We start from the raw sequence: 6,000 nt of genomic DNA, 5'->3' as shown, positions 1-6,000 counted from the left end.
GTAAATACTGTAATGGAACAGTAATAAAATGTTCTCATGTTTTCTCTAAGAAATGGTTCCGTCTGGAGTGAGGTTTTTTTTCTAGTCTACAATTAGATTTCTTGTTTCCGTCAACAAAAATGAGTGCGCATCTTTTTTCCCTCTGAACACTGGTTTGTGGAAAATGTGGTGTGTCCCCCCCCCCCCCTTCTTTTGAAGATGTTCTTTTTTTCTCCATAGTCTTCTTCTCTGCCTGTAAAACAAACAAAAGGCTTCCGCCCTGGACCATACACAGAAAGCAACAATCCCACCACGGGGTAGGCCTAGTTATGGGGCCCCATCAGCTGACGATGCCTGAATGCATATGATTATGTCTGCCGCAGCACGGAAGCACTTTAGGTCTTCACGCAGGCAGGCAGACAAGAGATCAGTGGAGTCCGCTGGGACCGCAAAAATTGCCTTTATGCCCCGCGCTAGCGGCTCGCCATCCCACCCTCAATCCCCGCTGAGTGCTGACTCTCAGGAATTGACCCGTCTCAAATGGGCGCGCGGAGGGACGTGGCGAGCCCGCGGCGTCCATTATCAAGTGATTTAACCTGCCTCGTGCCTCCGCACAGCACAGCGCGTGGAGCTTTTAAAGTCCTTGCTAGGTGAGCGCACCCTCCTTATGCACACATTCCACAGCACTGTCTCGAGTTGTGTTATTGATTGTTTCGACAAGATCACACCATACAGTTCACCAAACAGTCTCTGCAGAGGCGATGGGATGGGAATGGGATAGAGGAAACCATCCCCGGGCCGCGCTGTCTGAGGGGAGGCATTTGGGGCATCAGTCATTAATACGCACTCACGCTATTGCTAATTGATACCCGGAAGCCTCATGATCCACTGGACCTCGGCCAATTTATAGACATTAGGCTACTTGTCGATGGTCCAGCTGAGGACCGCGGACAGTAAAAGAGGATGGAGAAAGGGCTGACGTAATTTTACCAAGCAATACAGAGGCGCTGAAAAGCGGAGCCCCAAAAGTAAATCTTTAGTGCCATCTGCTGTCTCATAAGTGTAACCTCGTCTTGAACTGGTCATCCCCGATAACATCCTCGGTAAATTAATTTATAGAAATATATAAAATATATAAGAATAGGCTATAGGCCTACATATTTTATATATTGAGTATATATTCTCTAAAATATGTATATAAATACAATAAATATTAAAGCAATAATAAGAGATTAGCCTACTTGCAAAATATTATTCACAAAAAATCCTTACATTTTATAGGCCCATGTTGTTTTGACTTAACCCTATTCAGACTGGGCTTTTTTTGGCATTCCTGGGCCTGGGGGGGGGGCTCTTTTGACCCCCCCCCCTCATAACTCATGAACGGAATACAGTATGACTACGAAACTTGGGGGAGATGATCTACATATGGACATCTATGAATGACATAATTTTTGTGTAATTATCTATTATTATGACGTCATTATGACATCATTATGTTATTATGTCCAAAATCTCGCCATAATGGATTTTCCAACAAATTTAGGTAATGCACTTAAATTTTAATGATTTTATGCTTCAAACCACTTAAATGCTCACGAAGTTGTCTGATGCTAATGGAAATAACAAAAAATATGAAAATATATGGCGTCATAGATATGGTTAAGTGATTTTTTGGTCAGACATACCTGTCAGAAAACCGTTGCCATAGCAACAGAAAAAATGATAAACCTAATCTTTCGGTACCTAACTGTAGCCAACTAAATGTTAGGAAAAGTCACAAAGTTTCGTAGTCATAGCTTAAGTCGTTAAGGAATTATACGACATCAAAGTTGGTGCGGGCACTTTTACCCCCCCCCCCAGTCTGGATAGGGTTAAATTGTTTTGGGATGTGTTTCTGTAATCTCGTAATAATTATAATGTTTAGGCTACAAATAGGCCTACAGCATCATATTTGATAGATTCAAACTTCAAAAGCACCTGCCTATAGGAGACCCCACGTTATAATCCAGTTGTCTCCAACAATTTTTCTTCAAGGGCCAAATTATGAAGAGCAAGTTAGGCGTGTGGGCCAAATCAACGTCCCAAAGCAAAGATAAACAAGTTAGATATCTGGATAGAGAACAGATTTTCGCTTTTCCATTTTACCTTCTTGTCAATGTCTGCTATGAGACCGTAAGCATAAGAACTAACCCTCTGTCAATGCTTTGGAGAGATATGACCCGCTGAAGTTTTAGGTGCCGTTTCCACGTAGAAGGATATTTTTATATGTGGGTATTTTTGTCCTCCTGTTTAGGTGGAAACGCAACATGTGGATAAAAATAAAAACTCCATTGTAACAGATGCATTTCACCCCCTAGATGGGAAATTTTTAAAGCCTGCTTTTTGATACATGGGTTTTAAAAATCTGCTTACTTGGAAACAGAAGGCCAAAACCAATGTAACCAGGAGGAAAAAATATCCACATATGAAAATATCCTGCTACGTGGAAATACACTTTTTGAACCTGCAAGCCTTGTGTGCGCCTCATCTTTTTGACTGTCCTTGTATCACTATTTTTAGTGAGCAGTCGCACCAAGCAACAAGCGATCCTAAGTTAAGGCGCAGACGCCAACTTTCTTTGTTTCCTTATAATAAAGCTGGCAGTTGATTGTGGAATCTTTAGGTGCGAGGAAATGTAATGACTGGATTTGTTGAACAGGTGGTATCCTATGACAGTTCCATACTGTAATTGACTGAGCTCCTGAGAACGGACCATTCTTTCCAATGTTTCATTTTTTCGTTTTAAAGAAAAACAGTCTGCATGCCTAGGTTCCAGTACACAGTTCCAGTACACATCCACAACACCCCCATATATCAGGTCTCTTCTTACAAATATCTTGGAGTCTTCATGGACAGTTCTCTTACATGGCAGGTCCACAGATGCCTCTTTTCCACTGCCCGTTTTCTGGTAGGCCTACAGCTCGACACAGCGCGACTAGCCTGCCACTTTTTGCTCTTCGATTGGGCATGACACAGCTCAATCGAAGAGCAAAAAGTGGCGGCTGAGTCGCGCTGTGTCGATCTGTAGGCCTATCAGAAAACTGGCAGTGGAAAAGAGGCAATAGAGAGCCTGTACCAAGCTCCAACAGAGGATGTACTTTTTAAGACGACTGAGGCTGTATATACAGTATAGTAGTAGTATAGTACTATACAGTACTACAAAGCTGGTTCAGAATAAGTTAAGGTTAAGTTAAGAGGTAAATCATCTAATACAAGAGCTTTCCTTAAGAAAATCAGCACTCCAGGCTCTAGTATTAGATGATTTACCTCTGAATTTAACCTTAACTTATCCTGAACCAGCTTTGTAGTATAGGCCCATGGTGTCAACAGGCTTCTGTTTTCATTTTGTCAAATGATTTTGGAAAGTGTGATACAGTGGCGTGCAAACATAGTATGGCAATCTGACTGTTCAGTTAAAAGCCAAGTTGGGGCGTCTGGTTAAAACTGCACTGAAGATTGTTGGTCACCAAGATCAGGGATATATGCAGTCCCTCTTCGAGAAGTCAGTGCTCAGGGAAGCACTGAAGATTATAGAGGACCTCACACACATTCTACATCATGCATTTACACTGCTTCCCTCAGGTAGACGTTTCAGGACACTAAACTGCAGACTGAATAAATATAAGAGCTCTTTTATCCCCAATGTAATACATGCTTAATGACAGATAGACATGCCATGTATAGGGAGTGCACAGTTTTTATGTTTTTTTATGTTTTTTCTATGGTTTGTATGTTTCTTGTGTTCTCTATGTTATGTTGTATGGGTATGTGAGTGAGTGCTTTATGTTATGCAGTGATTGTTGAAGCCCAAGACAAATTTCCCCCTGGGGACGATAAAGTACACTCTAACTCTCTAACTTAGAAAAGTGAAAGTGAAAGCCCATTGGGAAACTCCAACTCCCATTGTCATTGTGACACAGCACTCCACAGCACACAAGTGAACACTGCACACAACGAAATTGCATTTATGCCTCACCCGTGCAAGGGGGCAGCCCTCAGTGGCGCCCCATGGGGAGCAGTGCGGTGGGACGGTACCATGCTCAGGGTACCTCAGTCATGGAGGAGGATGGGGGAGAGCACTGGTTGATTACTTCCCCCACCAACCTGGCGGGTCGGGAGTCGAACCGGCAACCTCTGGGATGCAAGGCTGACGCCCTAACCGCTCAGCTAGCACTGTACCGTACAGAGTCTGTGTGCATAAAAGGAGGACAAAGAACTTTTCCATTCATGCACTTACTTGTATTTCATAGAGCTTTCTATAACAACACTGCAATGAATTGAAATTTATATTCGTCAAATAGAAGTCTGTAAAAACAGTTGATCTTGTCCATTTTTCATTCTCAGCAGCTCAGACAGTGAGGCCCATCAGCCTTGTCTGTATACAGTCTATGCATATACTCATACATCATTATTATGCTTCTAGATGAAATATAATACATGCAGGAAATAAAAGCCAAGACCAGTAGCAGAAAGTGTTCTCTCATGAAAGTTTTATTGTTTGATATTCATAAGCTCTGTACAGCATTTCACCAGAGAAGCTGTTTTCACACCGTCATTGCCGAGCTGCCTAAAAGTCACTTCCTCACATGCTGTTTGCAGGGCCGGATTAAGATGGCCTGGGGCCCCTAGGCTACAGGTTGCCGTGGGGCCCCTCATAAGGCAAATTTTGTGACAATTTTACATAGACAATGTCATAATAGGAGCTAGGAATTAATGATAACATGTCTACCAACTGTATTTAACATGAAAGATAAATTTTACCATATCGCATCTTGTCACAATTCTGCAATTTTTCACTTTTGGCCAATCAGGGCCCCCCTGGCAGGTGGGGCCCCTAGGCTTTAGCCATATCTAGCCTGTGCATTAATCCGGCCCTGACTGTTTGCAATGGGCATTATGCTTGATGGGTTCTCCCATGTCACACTGGCTGACTGCACTGTTCATTGATTATCATCCGGCAACACAAAATGACATGTCCATGTACCAATTGTGCAAACAGATCTGAAAATAAAACATTGTTTTTTTTACTCTGCCAATAAATACTGAATGACCGAGATACACTCATCCACTGACAGACTGCCAACATTGAATATATACAAATGTCTCCTCCTACTGACTAGAAATGGCTTATTTTTCCATTAAAGTTGTCTGCTGTCTTATCATGGAAACACATTTCCTATTCCACTCTCTCTACTACAGAGTATTTTCTATGTGCAGGTTACAAGTATGGAGAGTGATGGTGAGCACTTGATTGGTGCCCATGCTGATTCTACAGTCTCTCCATTCAGTTTCAAGACCAGACAGTCAATTTTACTTGACACTTGGAAACCTGTCATCCCAAATACTTGTAAATTAATCAAAACAGCAATCCCCAAAAAAGTTCTGTCAAGAATGTAAAGAAAAAAATACTTGAAACATGATAGTTGAATTTATTTACAGACACTTCTCTCCCATTGCTCTAAGTAATTTTCCCACCCCCAATGTACCATTATACCTCCTTTAAAAATCCAGTCAGATAGCTTCTTCCTAGAGGTCGAAAAGTCTATCAGACTGTCAGGAGTGACCTTATCAGACCCATTCATCTCGTATCAGCACAAAATAATGTGATGTGTCTGCTGCTAGTCCAGTGCTGAAGAGAGATGACTGCGTCTGATGATAATCTCTGTGATGTATCTGCACTCTTAACAACAGAGGTGCTAAACATGGCTCTTTATAGGCTACTGCCCTACAAGGTGCAGTACTGTAACTACACCAAATTTGAAACTGAGAAAATGCCTAGCCTTGGTATTAGTCTGGATATTGTAGCCTAGTTACTGCCAATTTCGCATTGCAACATCTCTAAAACAGGACACATTTGGACCATAAGGCTTTGTCACAAGATAAAAGAGATGTAATGGAGACGATTTTCAGTCTAAACTTATGATCTTGACAACATATGTAGTTGCTGCACTTTGCCTTTGTAGGGCAGTATACATCTCT

This window comes from Engraulis encrasicolus, chromosome 7 (genome assembly GCF_034702125.1).
Source record: "Engraulis encrasicolus isolate BLACKSEA-1 chromosome 7, IST_EnEncr_1.0, whole genome shotgun sequence".
Lineage (NCBI taxonomy): Eukaryota > Metazoa > Chordata > Actinopteri > Clupeiformes > Engraulidae > Engraulis > Engraulis encrasicolus.
The sequence above is the reverse complement of the archived record's forward strand: the minus strand, read 5'-3'. Positions refer to the sequence as shown.